The sequence below is a fragment of the Rhinolophus hipposideros genome (assembly GCF_964194185.1).
Source record: "Rhinolophus hipposideros genome assembly, chromosome: 3".
NCBI classification, from domain to species: Eukaryota; Metazoa; Chordata; class Mammalia; order Chiroptera; family Rhinolophidae; genus Rhinolophus; species Rhinolophus hipposideros.
The window spans coordinates 14,099,119-14,116,239 of NC_138049.1; the positions used below are offsets into that span (position 1 = coordinate 14,099,119).

Below are 17,121 nucleotides of genomic sequence, written 5' to 3' on the forward strand. Positions count from 1 at the left end.
CCGTGGACCCGTTCCCTTCCCCTCACATGCCCCCCTTACTTGCAGAGGGAAATCCCAGCTCCCAGCCTGGAACATAGGCCTTTTCAGATCTGCCCCTGCCTTGGTTCCCTTCTCTTCCCCACCCTCATTCTCTACCCCATCAAGCCAAACTCTGACCTGCTCTCTCTTTCCAGCTTCCTGCTCTGCACATGCCTTTTATTCTGCCCCCAGAGCTCTTCCTCCCGCTGCACTCTGGTTTTTGCTGAAGGGAACACAGCCTCTTCGGAGATGCCAAGTCCTGCCCTCAAATGACAGTCTCTGGGCCTGGAATTCAACCTTTTTTTCACCACACTGTCAGCAGCCATGAGATCACCCAATAGGCATCCAGAGAAACGTGGAGTAGACACAACAGAGGGAAACAGACAACTGCTGCAGCCTGAGCCTCTTAGGGGTTTAGGTAAAACTGGAAACGTGAGTAAGCTACACTTTTAGTTTTTAATTTAATTACAGCAGAGAGATCCAGACTCGAATCTTGAAGAAGGGGTCAATACTAATATTGTTATAGGACTCGCGTTTCTCGCTGATTTCCAGTGAGAGGACCAAGGCACTTTTCCTACAAAGCTGCACATGAGAACAAGTGGTGCCTTATCTGATGAACATCCCCCAACTGTGCTGAGTCCAGGCATCCTCAGCTGGTCTCCCGGAAACACTACCTGTGGCCGGCAAGCTGCTGTGTCAATGTCGCAGAGGCGCCCGAGGAAAAGCGCCGGCTGGAACCTAATCAGATTGCAAGGCCAGCGGGGCTCTTTGGGAAAGGAGGTTGGAGTGGGCGTCAGGCAGAGGTAAAGCTTATTGAGAACGAGGGCAGGATGCAGGGAATGAGCAAAAAATAAACCTGAACTCAGTCTCAATTGCTGTTAAGTGTCACCCACCGGAAAGCAACTTAAAACAGAAGGCAACCACCTCGTCTGCCAACGCTTGCAGGCTCTTAGGACCAAACCCCGCTGTGCAGTTATTCTTAGTCATGGTTTTTCCCAGCCTAATCTGGAGTCGAAGTTAAAAGACTTCTGCCTATAATAAAGGGCTATCCCTTTCTTCTTTATTTCTTGATTTTTACCTTTTGCTCTGCAGTCTCTGTTAGTGCATGTTCTGGACATAATAAAAGATGGCTAATTCATGCAAGCAAAAGCTTGTGTTGAACTGGCAAAGCATTGCAATTAAGAAGACTAGCAGGAAAAAATAAAAGGCAAGCAGAGGGTAAATAGACGTCAAAACTAGCTTTCTTTGTTTAAAAAAGTCCTAACTCCTTTTCTTACCGATTATTGCAGTTAGTTATGAGGGTTTGTTTTTTTTTAAGCCTCTTGAATTCAAACCTAGTAAAGCTTTATTTCTTTCAAATGTATACACTAGCTGGGACTCACATTTACCAACATGTACAAGGCCTCAGTGTGTGGTTTCAATGACTACAAGTGCTCCCTTTAAGTCAATGTAATTTCTAAATGAAAACGTTCTGAAACCAACAGGAATTTTTATCCTTAGCTGAATTAACTACGGCACCAACAACTTTGTGCTCTCATTTGTGGAAAGGATTCTGCCTTCATCAGTGACACTGCCTGGATTGTGTTATAAAGACAGCAGTGGGAATTTGTGAGATCTTCTGGGATGTCTCACTAAGACAAGCTGGAGAGCAAAGAGGAATTGCAAATGTGAGAGAGGGGCACCTGAGTCTTGGGGGTTGGCAAGTGTGTACAATGAGTTGAGACTTTGTGGAGGGAGAGATATGGAGATGTCACATTATGGCCAAGAACACAGCCTTTGCTGCCGCACAGACCCAGCCCTACGACTACCTGATCTACGTGACCTACTCACGTAGGAGGAATTGCTAAGTGTCTCCAAATCTTCCTGTTCTGTTTTCTCATGTGTGAAGTGGGGATATAAAACACCATTTACACAAGACTGTTAAAAAGATTTCACGTGATAAAAGGTACAAGGCAGTAAGCCTAGTAAATAAACATTGGCTATTGCTATTGTTCCAATACTAGCTCCAGCCCACCAGCTCTGGAAGTTTGGGCAAGGTTTCTGGAACCTGATTCCTCACTTGTGAAATAGGGTTGTTCGCATCTACTTCACAGAATTACTGTGAGAATGAAAGAACAGAATGGTGTATGTGCAGGGTGCCTGACACAACACGTGGTCAATCAGTCTTAAAACCCCCTTCCTCCCCCTAGTCCTCCTTCCTCCACTGCCATGGGCTTAAAATTAGAGGGACATCTGCCTACTAATTATTTATATTTATCTTACATAGGTAGCCATTGTATTTGGTGCCTCATGGAAGGATTGTCCATAATTTAAAACACCATTTTCTCTTTCCCTTATAATGTGTTTTAGAGATATTTATGAGCTTAGAACATCATTTACTTATTCATTCCTCAAAGTGTAAGGATCTAATCCCAGGCTTGTATTGGAAATATAGAGAAAAGCAACAGCTACTGCCCTCTGGGAGTTTGCATTCTGTGGGGAAACTGCAATAAGAGCAGAGGATTATGGTACAGAGAGGTGGAAATAGGCGGGAACCAAACTGTTTCTGAGGAAGGGTTTTTCACATAAACCAGGTAGGTCAGGGAAGATGGGCCTGAGCAGGTTACTGACTGAATCTAGAAAGGTAATAAGATGAAGGGTGAGGCGTTCACTAGCCATATGGATATTAGGGATGTGGATGAAAAACGGGTGCTACAATAAATCATAAATTCCTAACTGGGCAGGTCATGGTGGGTAATCCCAGGCCTATAACTAACTTCTTTAGTGAAAGCCTTTTAAGCCAGCCCTGTCCAATGTTCTTGTGCATTTAGGTCAACACACCTTTGAAATAAGTGTTATGCCCTCAAGAGAGCACATCATCTTAACTATTAAGCCTTGCTTTCTCCCACCTCCACTTACTCTTCCTTACTTTCCCTCCTTAATTTCCAATGCACAAAGGAAATGGCAAAACTGTTATTCTCTGAAACATTTGAAATCCTGCTTCCTGGCAAGTGCCGTCAATTTTGACTCAAACAAACGCTTAGAAAAATTCTCTACAACTGTGGACATTTCTTACGTCGACAGGGCAAGTAAGAATATGAAAGGCATCCATCCACAGAGGGACAAGCATTTGCAAAGGCACCAGGAAAGGGAGCTCCGTGAGTGTGGGGAACTTTGCACAGCTCAGCAGGACTGGACACTCACTGTGTGTTCTGGGGTTGTGTGGGGTGGAAGGCTGAACACAGTAGTCTAGGGGTATCCCCATGGGCAAACTAGAGTCAGATCATAACAGATCTTATAAGGTACTAGGACACTTTCACATGGCTTTTAGGGAGTCATTGAGGGGTGTGGGGTGTTTTTTTTTTTTTGCATCTGTAAGATTTATTAATTCATATATTCCATTAATTAAATTTAGAAACAAATAGGATTTTCATTATGTTTGTTTCCATTTTATTTTTTAAAATTATCATATCCAAAGTCGACCTTCTGGGGGTGTATAGTGCTATGAATTTCAACACATGTATAGTTTTGTGTAACTATCACCACAATCAGGATACAGACCAGTTCAATCACACCTCCCCCAAATCCCTTCTGCTACGCCTTTGTAGCCATACCCTTCCTCTACCCCAATCATCGCAACTACTGATTTATTCTCCATCACTATAGTTTTGTCTTTTTGAGAATGTCATATGAATGGAATTATGTAATATGTAAACTTCTGAGACTGGCTTCTTTTACCAACGCAATGCCTTTGAGTTTCCCCCAAGTTGTTGTATATATCAGTCTGCTCTCCTGTTGATTACTGGTGTTCCACTGTATGGACATACCACAGTTTATCCATCCCCCATAGAAGGCCATTTCACTGACGGGGTTTTTTTTAGCTGTCAGAAGAAGAGATGGGAAGAGAGCTGGACCGAGGAGTGGGAGACCAGTCTAATATCTGTTTCATGAAACTCAGATTGTAGCCATGAGGCCAGAATAAAAGGGGACAGGTAGAGAGATTTCCATGAGGAAGAATGGACAGGACATGAAAGACTAATTGGACCCAAGCGGGAGGGAGAAAGAAAAGTCTAGGCTGAAGCTTGAGTTTCTGGTTTTGAAGATAAGTGGGATTACTAAATAGAGAATTCAGGAAGAAGAGCTTGGGTCCAATCACATTAGAGGCCCAGATTTGACCTCGTTAGGAAAGCTCTTCATGGAAGGATGAAAATATGTAAAGCACCTGGCCCAGAGCAGAAGCTCAATAAAGGACAGATCGTTGGGGACCTACTGTGTTCCAGCCACCGGGCTGGTACTGTAGGCACAAAAATGAAAAAGACACCGTCACCGGCCCTGAAGAGGCAGATCTGTACACAGCTTGTTTGAATACAACTATGGAGGTGTGTACTGTGTGTTTCCAAAGTAGACAAAAAGGACACTTAGCTGGACCTGAGCTATCAGAGATGGTTTCCTGGAGGAGGAAGTGGTTTAAGACTTGATGCAAAATCTTTCCTTTGAGGAAAAATGCTGTCCTGCAGATGGAACCACTTACAATGCAAACATTAACTGGAGGAAACAACAGTTTAACTCCCTGGCATCGGTAGCATGCTAGTCTGCATTAGATAACCACTTTATCTAAAGCTAGAAATACTGGAAAAGTTTGAGTGGAGGATAAGATGAAAACCCACCATCTGGGAGCAGGGGTTGCTGAGTTATCTAATTTGGGAAATCTGACTAAGCAACTAGAATTGCCCAAAGCCTTTTAAAAATTCAGATAACTGAGGTATATCACAGACCAAAATCTGGACTCTCTGGGCATGAGATATTAAAAAACAAAAACAAAACCCAGCAACAAAGCCTGAGGACACTGAGTTACCTACCTGGATTTTTGCCACAGACATTGTCTGAATCCTCATCTTCACAATTCTGGCCTTTGGTCACGAGGGAAATAGAGCATGTAAATGATTCAGTCCAGCTCATTCCTATTCTTGAAAAACCAACTCTGACTAGGGGTTACTTGTCTTATTTATAGCCAAATAATCTCACTGCTCCTAATACAAAAATATAAAGAAACTTAAATGTATGCGTTTTATAAAATAGCAATGACAGCTCTACTTTTTTGAGCTCTCACTATATCCCAATTTTGCATATACCTAAACATTTCTCATCTTTCTAACAACTTGGGGAGGTAATTATGAAATAGGTCCATTGTTACTTGTTCAAGGTTGTGCACCTCGAGTGGCTGAGCCATTAGATTCCAAATATCATTCTTTCCATTGTATGAAATAAATGACCTTGAAAGATCTGTAATGAGAACAAGAGTGGCCAGCCAGAAAAATACCAAGGGAACCAGTAAGAAAATATGACAATTAAGTGAGTAACAAATCGGCTAGGGGAGATAATGAAAAATAAACAAATGAAGGAAGAGAGAATGAATAGATTTTAGGGCCAGCATCTATTAGCAAAAGAGACAGAAAAGTCTGAGGGGATCATTTGTGAAAAACAATGAAATAGGCCCAGTATTTCCTGACCCATGTCTTATGTGTGTGCAAGGCTGGTGTTTATAGTTATTCCTGAACACTCTACCTACCCTACTTCCCGAGTTTCTTGACCTCAGGAAAACAGATCTAAAGAGACTGCTTCTGTCATTTCCAGCTGTCCCTGTTGTCCATTAAATGCAGCCTTTGTTTCTCTTGCAGCTCTCTCTGCCTCCAAATGCAGCTTCAACCCTGTCTCGAATTGTCTTAGAGGCTGAGGACTGACAGTTGGATCCAAGTCCAGAGACACAGATCTTGACCTTAATAGCATATTGACCTCCAAGATACATCAATTAATACAGATAGGAAGAGATGGAAGAATGAGAAGTACAAAAGGGGGCAAAGGATTATTAAATGAGGAGTAAAGGGACTGAGAGAGCCGAACAGGCTGACCAAAGAAATCTGGATTAATGATAGCATGGCCAAGAGATGGCTTTGAAACAGGTTGCAAAGGGTCACAGTATAGCAAGATCACAGACACCCCCCATCACTAGGAGTTACTCCCAAAACAAGGGAGTTAAATATAGTCTGGAATTTAGGTTAGATATAAAGAAGAACTGTCAGGGAGTAAGGTGTGTTTAATAAAGGAAAAGATGAGAGAGAAAGCTATATAAGTCACCGCTTGTATAATATTGAGACATAATTATTACTCTCAAGCTCCAAATATATGCATGGCATACACTTGCAATTCTAGCAATTATTATCAAGAACTACATGTATGGCACTATACTGGATACTTTCAATACATTAATTGCTTAATTTCATCTTTATAGGAACTCCCAAGGTGAATATTATTACTCACATTTTACAGACAAATAAACCAAGGCTCGATATTAAGGGACTTTCTGGGGACACATGTAGTGAGTGGCATGGCTGGATTTAGACCGAGTTATCTTTGACCCTGAAATTGATGGTGGCTTTTGCCACCATATCAGCTGGAACCTTGGTCTTGAATTGATTCAGACTAGGGGATGACCAAATCAATTCAGTTGGACCCCATCTCTGCCTTATCTTAGGGACAAAGTAGAGAAGGAGAAGAGAGGAACTGAGAGTGACCTCACATTGGGCAAGTCTCCTGGTATGGCTATCAGCACAAAACCAAGGAAACCTTCCTCTACTTCCTTCAGGGTAAATCCTTTTAGATTTGAATAAGTGATGTCAGCATTGCATTGGATGCTTTACAAGCACTGTTCTGGGCATGATTTCTGCATCTGCATCCATACTCTGCAAGAGAGAAGGGTGAGGCTCAGGGAAAGAGGCCAGGGGCCTTGCCCCAGCCCATCCTACAACATTGAGCAGAGGAAACAAAGCTCCCACCCAGGTTCCAAATATGAGAAAAAAGGATGTCAGCCAAAGTGTCAGACAAAGGATCTCTGAAAATTCTTTCCTCCACAAAAGTCATGAGAAAACTGGCCTATGTTCTAGTGTGCCGTTCAATTCTCCAGGATAATTCTAAAGGTCGTCCTTTAAAAAACTCTACCTGATGCTAATAAAAAAAAAAATTCTAAAGGCAGGTTGAAATGAAAGGACACTAGACAGTAACACAAATCCATATGGAGAAATAAAGGACATGGGTAAAGGTAACTACATAGGTAAATATAAATACAGCATAACTTTATTTTTGGTTGTAACACTCTTTTTCTCCTATCTGGTTTAAAGGAGAACTACATACAACAATAATTATAATTCTGTGTTGATGAGCACACAACATATAAAAAAAAGAACTTGTGTGCCAATAATGGCACAAGGGAGAAGATAGGAACAGATTTTTATGAGCAAGTTTTTTGTACACTGTTGAAATTAAGTTGGTGTTAATGTAAACAAGGTTGTTTATAAATTATGAGGTTGGACAATTAAGTTCATGAACTCATCCTAGAAAACGTGCTCCATACCTCATTGCTGAATATCAGTACAGTCACCTTCGAAGTACTCCCCTTGGGAAGCTATGCACCGACACCAGCGCCTAGTCCACCCTTCAAAGCAATTTTGGAACTCTGTTTCTGGAATGGCCATCAGAGCTGTCGTCGTATTACCCTTGATGTCCTGAATGTCATCAAAATGTCTTTCTTTCAATATTTCCTTTATCTTCAGGTAAAGAAAGAAGTCATTGGGGGCCAGATCAGGTGAGTAGGGAGGGTGTTCCAATACAGTTATTTGTTTACTGGCTAAAAACTCCCTCCCAGACAGTGCCGTGTGAGCTGGTGCATTGTCGTGATGCAAGAGCCATGAATTGTGGGTGAAAAGTTCAGGTCGTCTAACTTTTTCATGCAGCCTTTTTAGCACTTCCAAATAGTAAACTTGAATAACTGTTTGTCCAGTTGGTACATATTCATAATGAACAATCCCTTTGATATAAAAAAAGATTAGCAACATTGTTATAAGTTCGCAAACTTAATTGTCAGACCTCACAGGATGTTAATTTTAATCTGCAGGGTAAACCACTAAGAAAATAACTGGGGGAAAATATCAGAAAAGAAACAACTAAGGAATTTAAATAGGATACTAGAAAATATCTACTTGTCAACATATGAACATCGAAACCTGGATAAAATTTTTATAAGAATTTATTAGAGTTATTTGAGCAAAATCTCAACAGACTGAAGGAATATAAGGAGGATCATTAAAGGTGGGAGAAAGCAAAGTGGGGACTGAATTAGAGGACAGTTAACAAAATTATGTGCTCTCTTAAAGGTGATCTGAAAATGAGGCATTTCCAAGGTGTATTAACCTAGATGCACAGAAATAATGAACAGGGTTTGCTCACGGCAAAGATAAATCTTTTTACCAAAGGAGTTATAGGCCTGCGGTGTGACTACCCACCATGACCTGCCCAGTTATGAATTTATGATCAGATCACCCTGTGAGGTTACTTTTGGTTACTATTATTGCAGAACCCTTTTTCTTCCACATATTTAACACACAAGATTGCAGTATGGAGGAAAAGAGGAACAAAAAGACATAAGACATAAAAAACAAATGGCAAATTACAGACATAAATTCTACTTTACGAGTAGTTACATTAAATATAAATGGATGAAACATGAAATTAAAAGGTAGATATTGGAAGAATGGATTTTAAAAAAACAAAACATGGGGCTGGCCCGGTGGCGCAGGCGGTTAGAGTTCCATGCTCCTAACTCCGAAGGCTGCCGGTTCGATTCCCACATGGGCCAGTGGGTTCTCAACAACAACAAAAAAAACAAAAAAAACATGATCCAACTATTTGCTATCTACTTCAGATTCAGACACAAATAGGTTGAAATTAAAAGTCTGATAAAAGATGGGGTGGCCAGTTAGCTCAGTTGGTTAGAGCATGGTGCTAATAACACCAAGGTTGCCGGTTCCATCCCCATATGGGTCACTGTGAGCTGCACCCTCTTTAAAAAAAAAAAAGTCTGATAAAAGATAAACCATGTGACTAATAACCAAAAGAGAGCTGAATGTTAATATGCTAATATCAAATGTTAATTTGCCAATATCAGTGGCTATGCTAATATCAAAAACAAAGTTTAAGACTAAAACAAATGTTAGTAGTGACAAAAGAGACATCCATCAAGAATATATAACAATTATAAATTGTTAGGGACTGAATTTTGTCCCTCCCCGCCTCAAAAAAAAATTTATACTTTGAAACTCTAACTGCCAGTATCTCAGAATGCAATTATTTATTTAGGGATAGGGCCTTTAAGGAGGTAATTAAGGAAAAAAAAAATCTTCATATACCTATCTCACCTGAGCTTACCAGGGGACCAAAAAAAAGAAGGGAATTATTTCCATTTACAAATAGAGATGCAGCAGCTCATAGAGAAATGTTCTAAGTAGGTAGAGTCTGTTCTGAGCTAAAATTTAGGTCTGTGTGTTGTCTAGCACCCAGGTTATTGCACTCTGAAAAAGAGAGGCCTGGGGGAGATCCAAGATGGCAAAGTAGATCAACACTGTGCCAGTCTTATCCCATGAACACATAAAAACTACAACTAAATTATAGATAAATCAATCTGGAGAACCATCTGAAGTCTCACTGAACAGAAATTTTATAACTAAGGATATAAAGAAGAGAGTGGTAGTAGGAGCGGAGACACGAAACAGACTGGTCTCACATACACGTGTGGTGTTGACAATCAGGAGAGATATCTTGGCCACAGAGGTTCCCCACGAAGGAGTGAGAGACTCCAGCCCCCCAAACCATGCTTCCCAGCACAGAGTACTGGTGCCAGGAAGAAGAACCCCACAACTTCTGGCTGTGAAAAATAGTGGGGATTCTGACCATCTGGATAAGAGAGAAGGCTATGAAGAAACCCATACATCATATTAAGGTCCCTCACAGGCACTCACCCTGGGCTCTGGCAGAGGGACGGTGACTCTGGGTGCGTTAGAGACATACGGGGAGAGACTGAGTTGTATAACTTCAGAGCAAGGACTGGAGGGACAGTCCCTATTTTCCCTGTGTGGTGCCCTGCTCCCATGCAGCTGGCTGGCAGACTCCATATTTCCTGTGTTGAGCCTGCCCATACAGGCCATATCTGAATCTGACTGGCCTGGTGAGTTCCACTGCTCCACCCTGCTGACTGTCTGAGACCCTGCCTCACCCAATTTATTTATTGCACTAGGCTTTATCAGCAGCTGATCCTTACAGGAGCCGGCAGATGGCAGCAGGCCTTGGATTGTCCTGATGTTTTATGGAGCTACCCCAGATCTGGTACTGGTGGCAGCCATCCTTGGTTCAAAGCATGGTCTCTCCCATGTGCCTCCAGGGTTAGCACAGGCAGCAGTGTAGCTTCTACCAGGGACTCTCTGGCCACTCATAGGCAGTGGCTGACCTGGGCCTGCACCAGAGCTTCTCCCAAGAGGCCCCAGAACCAGCATACTTGGAGGTTAGCTGCAGACCACAGCAGAGCATTGCCCAATTAGCCCCATAAGAGGCACACCCCACAGCCAGTCAGCCTGAGGGTCTGTACCACCCACTGTCATGCCAACAGCAATCAAGGCTCAACTTTAACAGGAGAAGACACACAACACATGCAAGGGACACTCCTGGAGCACCTGGCTCAGGTGATCAGGGAGACTGTGCCACTGGGCCCCACAGGGCACCTATTATATAAGGCCACCTGGCAAGAGTGGGAGACATAGCAGCACTACCTAATACATAGAAACAAACACAGAGATGCAGCCAAAATGAGGAAACAAAGAAATGTGTCCCAAATGAAAGAACAGGAGAAAACTCCAGGAAAAGAACGTAATGAAATGGAAGCAAGCAACCTACCAGAAACAGAGTTCAAAACAATGGTTATAAGGATGCTCAATGCTCAAGAACTTTAGTGAGAACTTGCAACAAAGAGATAGCAAGCATAAAAAAGGACATATAAATCATATTTAAAACAAGACAGTCAGAAGTGAAGAATACAAGAACTGAAACAACGAATTCACTAGAAGAAATCACCAGAAGACTAGATGAAACACAGACTCAACCAGTGATGTGGAAGATAAAGTTGCAGAAAACACCCAATTGGAACAGTAAAAGGAAAAAAGAATAAAAAAAATGAGGATTGTTTAAGAGACCACTGGGACAACATCAAGTGTAACAACATTCGCATCATAGGGGTACCAGAAAGAAAATAGAGAAAGCAAGGGATTGAAAATCTATTTGAAGAAATAATGACTGAAAACTTTCCTAACCTGGCAAAGGAAACAGACGTACAGACCAGGAAGCACAGAGAGTCTGCAAAAACATGGACCCAAGCAGGCCCACACTAAGACACATCATAATTAAAATGGCAAAAGTTAAAGACAAAGCAGCATAGGAAAGCAATTAGTTACCTATAAGGGAGTTGCCATGTGACTATCAGCTGATTTCTCAAAACAAAATTTGCAGGCCAGAAGGGATTGTCCTGCAAATGCAATGTGATGAAACGAAGGGACATGCAACCAAGGGTACTCTACCCAGCAAGGCTATCATTTAGAATCGGAAGACAGATAAAGAGCTTCCCAGACAAGAAAAAGCTGAAAGGAGTTCATCACCACCAAACCAGTATTATAAGGAATGTTAGAGGGACTTCTTGAAGATGAAGGAAAAAAAAAAAAAGATCAAAGATGTGAATACTAAAATGGTAAGAACTACGTATCCATCAACAATTGCTTTCAATGTAAGTGGATTAAGTGCTCCAATAAAAAACATAGGGTGGCTAAATGGATAAGAAAACAAAACCCTTACATGTGCTGTCTACAAGAGACTCACTTCAGGTTGAAAGACATACACAGACAGAAAGTAAAGGGATGGAAAAAGTTATTTTATAAAAATGAAAAAAAGAAAGCTGGAGTAGCAATACTTATACTAGACAAAATGGACTTTAAAACAAGAGCTATAACAAGAGACAAAGACCCAATAATCTCACTTCCTGGTGTTTGAAGAAACCCAAAATTTTGCTCCAAGGGGACATGTGCATCCATAAGTTCATTGCAGCATTGTTTACAATGGCCAAGATGTGGAGGCAGCCTGGGTGTCCATTGATAGACGAATGGATAAAGAAGAGATGGCACATATATGCAGTGGAATATTGCTCTGCCATGGAAGGGAATGGGTTCTCGCCCTCTGTGATAGGATGGATGGAACTGGAGGGTATTGTGCTGAATGGAGTATTTCAGACAGTGAAAGACAGAAGCAATATGATTTCGCTTATATGTGGAATCTAAAGAATAATATAAACAAACAAAACAGAAACGGACTCATAGATACAGAGAATATTTTGATGTTTGTCAGATGGGAGAGGGGTTAGGGGTGTGGGTGAAAAAGGAGAAAGGATTAAGAAGTCCAAACTGATTGTTGCAAAGTAGTCATGGGGATGTAATGTACAGCATAGAGAATATAGTCAATAATATTGTGATAGCATGGTACAATGTCAGATGGTTGCTGGACTTATGATGGTGATCACTTCTTTAGGTATATAAATGTGAATCTCCTGAAACTAGTATAATTTTGTATGCTAACTATATTTTTAATAAAAAATTTTTAAAAAGAGGTAATTGAGTTAAAATGAGGCTTTATAGTATGTCCTCATCCTGTCTGACTGGTGTCCTTATAAGGAGATTAGGACACATGAAGAGACACCAAGAGTGCCCAGAGGGACAACCATATGAAGAGGCAGCAAGAGGGTGGCCATCTTCAAGGCAAGAAGAGTGGTCTTGGGAGAAACCTACCTTCCTGGAGCCTTAATCTTGATCTTGCAGCATCCAGAACTGTGAGAAAATAACTTGCTGTTGTACTCTGTGGTATTTTGTTATGGCAACCCACACTTAACAACAAAGTTCCAAAATTCGTGAAGCAAAAATTGACAGAAATGAAGGGAGAAATAGACAATTCAACAATAGTTGGACACTTTCAATAATAGATAAAGTAGACAAAAGATCAATGAGGAAGTAAAAAAATAAAAAAACACTATAAACTGTTTAGAACTAAAAGACATGTTGGAACACTCCACCAAACAGCAGCAGACTATACGTTCTTTTAAAGCTGATTTCCTGCTCCATGTATCCCCATGTGCCATATGCTTTTATCAGTGACTCTGAAACTTGATTATGCATCAGATCTCCTGGAGGGATTGTTACACGTCACATTGTTGAGAGTCCTACCACAGAGTTTTTGATTCAATAGGTCTGGGGTGGGGCTTGAGAGTTTCCCTATTTAACAAGTTCTCAGGTAATGCTGGTGCTTATCTTCTGAGGACCACGTGCTGAGAACTGCTGCTCTAATTAAACTCAATCCCTCCATGTTTTTTAGAAATTATTGTCTTGCCTCCCTGCCTTTACTTACGCGTTTTCTCTGTGTAGAATGCCCTTTATCTACACACCTCCTCTGTGAACTTTCACTGAACTCCCAAGCTGGAATGAATCTCTCTCTTTCTGAGTTTCTATGTCACTTTATATTTATTTTGTCATTTATCACCTTTTACTTTCGATTTTACTTATTTGTGTACCAGTCATACCCTCTCCCGGGATAACACAGTTTTTGATGACAGTACTCATGATTAATTTATCTTTATATGGCCCCACAGTGCCTAGTACTTCACCTGTATCAGGCATGCAATGGATCTTTGTTAAGTGAATGAAAAAATTAGGACATGTCCAGTGAATAAAAAACCAGCCACATTAAGGAAAGAAAACATAAATAAGAAGACATAGGAAAAGAGAATGGATACATATGGTGACTGAAGTGGAGTGGGTAGGAGGAAAATTCTTTCCAAAAGGGAATTTTGTTTTGCCAACTAAATGGAAAGCAAAAATAGACCAGGTCTTCCCAGCTGTTCTGGTTTTCTATTTGTTTGTTTGTTTGTTTGTTTTTTCCCCTCTGCGCTAGAATTCCTTTTATTTAGGCTAAAATTGCTAATTACCATACCAGTAGGGCCCTTGTGATTAAAAAAAAAGAAAGAAAGAAGAAGAAGGAGGAGAAGGAGGAGAAGAGAAAGAGGAAGGAGAAGAAGTCGGATGGCTCAGTTGGTTAGAGTGCGAGCTCTGAACAACAGGGTTTCCAGTTCGATTCCCACATGGGCCAGTGAGCTGCTCCCTCCACAACTAGATTGAAGGACAATGACTTGAAGCTGATGGGCCCTGGAGAAACACTGTTCCCCAATATTCCCCAATAAAAAAAGAAGGAGGAGGAGGAAGAGGAGGAGGAGGAGAAGGAGAAGGAAAAGAAGAAGATTAACAACTTTAATTCCCAAACACTTAGGGAATTAATGTGTGGAGGGATACAACGTTCTAGCGTATTGACTGGAAATCTATGCTGGCTGCTTTTTCCATTTCATGATATAGCAAGACACATTTGCCCGTGGAGAATTTTTTCACTGCAGTGTGAAAAAAAGTATTGAGGGAACCATAGTGAACTCTAGAATTAGTTCTCTATGAATGAAATTTTAAACCTATGTATAAAAATGATCCCAGTCTAGAATTCTTTATTGTATTTATGGTCTCTCTTCTCTGGCAGGATGGACTGGGCATGGTTTCTAATGTTTGCTTCTTAGTTTGTTTATTAGGATAGCCTTCATTTAAAACTAGCAATATGAAGTAGGGTGTTCTCTCTGCCATGCTTTGCCCAATTGACTGGCAGAGAGCTTTGCCAGTGCGTTTTTGGAAAGGCCCTTGAGCCTGGGAATGCAGTCCCATTGCAAACACCAGGAGTCAAGGAAAGAAACAAAACCCAGAGAAACCAAGGGTTTCTGGTAGAACGTGTGCCCTGAGCACCCTTTAGAAGTTTCTGTGATTTTTATCCTGATGGCAGTTACCCTGGGGTTGTTCTATTCAGCTGGTGGCCATTTTCATTTTTGTTTGCTTGCTCTTTGGACACTAGGCATATCCTATTGTGTTATGCAGTCATTTCTGTCCCTAGATGCACTACTAGAGCATTCTAACCACCGGACATGTGTTGCTCTTTAATAGTACATAGAAAATTGAGAGAATCTTGACAGCTGGCTTAAAAAATTTATTAGGCTCTCACTACATTTTCATCTGTTAAAATCATTTTTCTGTGGCGTGGTTGCACCTGGAAAAACTGGAAATCAACTGCTCAATTATAAGCCTAAGAGTCTATGAAATTAAACATGCCTGGAAATTGATTATTTTTTTCTCATCTCTTCTGTGAATATCTCAGCAGTCAAATTAGCTCCTGCTATACTAGGAGAGATTCAAGAATAAGAATTTGGAAGCTCTTTGTAAAAGACTTTACACAAGACCTTAAAATAGATTCTTTACATTCGTATGCAAATCTATTTTTAAAAAATGTTATCTACATATGCTGAGGGAAAAGATGAGGATATCTAGGTGTGTCTCTGTGGCAAAGTGGGGGCCTGTTTTTTCTGGTTAGCTCCTTGAGGAGATTAAAGCACGGGTATAACTGTGAATGAAATTTAACCCAAATGCTGAAAACTTGAGAGCTAATTGAATACATCAAATATGAACCTGCTCTAACATCAAACGGATGAACGATTTTGATTCTCAGTGAGGGAAGAGCTAATGGTGACACTAAGCTGGACATCACCACCTGTTTCTGCAAGGATTTCCAATACTTGGTGACTGTGTTTAATTATAAATTGAACAGAGATGCTGAAAGACATTCTAAGTAAGGTAGCGTAGAAGTAAAAGGGAGAAAGAAAGATGTCTTTTAGTACCAACAATTTTTTTTTTGTTTCCTTTTAAAAGTTTTTATATTTTAACATTTGGGAAAATAAAAGCTATAAGTATACATACATACACAGGGCAGACATATGTTTATTTTTCTTGACATGCATTTTTGCCCAGTACCAACCCTTCTTCTAGGGAACTGCTGCTTCCATCACTTCAAATCTACGGTTCTTTTGAGAACAGCCACGCTCTTATGTGACCTGGCTTCCTGCCTATGGTTGATTGGCTGAAACATAACACCAATGCTTCCCTTCTCTGGGATTTGTACCTGAGTCCAGGGATGATCGTCAGTTTCCATAACCAGTGCTGGCTGGCTGAATAGCAGCCTTGATTGAGAATAGGGAATATGGGAATCCCTGTTTGGAGACAGAAGTTAAAAGTGACTTAAGGGAGGCCATGTTTTCTGCATATAGACAAAGCCAATTACATTGACTAGGAAGGAATGAAGCCAACAGCAGGACCTACAGATGAAAAGAGACTCCCAACTATGTTGAAACTCCTGGCTGCAAATGTTCCAATTGGCCAGCTGGATTCCAGCTCCTCTATAGCTTCATCGCTCAACATTTCCTTGGGATCTGAGAATAAATAAATTCCAGTTTGGGACTAGATTACTTCAAATTCAGTGTTTTCCTCCTGTAACAAATAATCCTAACTGATTCAATGTTAAACAACTATATTCTTACTTACATGTTGCCTTTCAATCTTGTCAACAAGTATGCATAGTTTTTATAGAGTTGTAACTAGCAGAGTTTCATATAATTTTTGTTTTGCTTCCTCTTATTTAATAGTATACAGTTAAGTTTAATATATTTAATTTTTATTATACTGGATATATTAAATATCTTAAATTACATAATAATAATTAATCAGTGAAATATCACATTTAATATAATATATAATAGTAAGACATGCTGCTACAGTCTTTAGAGTAATCACTTTAATGCTCGTGTAATATTTACATTTCTCATTGCTCTGACAGTACAGAAGTATTCTTTGTGGAGTGCTCCTTCTGTTTCAGGAGAGGAATATGTATCGTACATATTCCTCATAACAATCGTAGATGAATTATTGTCTCCCACGTAGTGATATAAGAACTGGCTTTAGAAGCAATGTTACTTGCTCAAAATCACATAGAAAATAATAGACTACGGTTTGGTTTGTCCCACTGCCATCCCCTCCTTACTGTGCAATGTGGCTCTTTACTATCACAGCATATTGGTCACCTCAGACTGCCATCTACAGATTGGGTGGTTTCAACAACACGCATTTATTGTCTCAGTTCTAGAGGCCTGTTGTCCAAAATCAGGGTGTTCTCATGCTGGATTTCTTCTGAGGCCTCTCTTTGGCTTGCACGTGCTGCCTTCTCTCTGTTTCTCACATGGTCTCTCCTCTGTGTACTGGAATACCTGGTGTCTCTCTGTGTCCTAATTTCCTCTTCTTA

General features: G+C 40.7%; 1 pseudogene across 1 annotated transcript in view; it reads left to right on the forward strand.

The window, feature by feature from the left end:
• Positions 1-1,775: 1,775 nt before the first annotated feature.
• LOC308491021 (histone acetyltransferase type B catalytic subunit-like) overlaps positions 1,776-17,121 on the forward strand; it is a 73,213-nt pseudogene continuing 57,867 nt past the window's right edge. The window contains exon 1 of the transcript in view: positions 1,776-1,848. The product of the transcript in view is annotated as a histone acetyltransferase type B catalytic subunit-like (transcript). The remainder of the gene's footprint in view (positions 1,849-17,121) is intronic.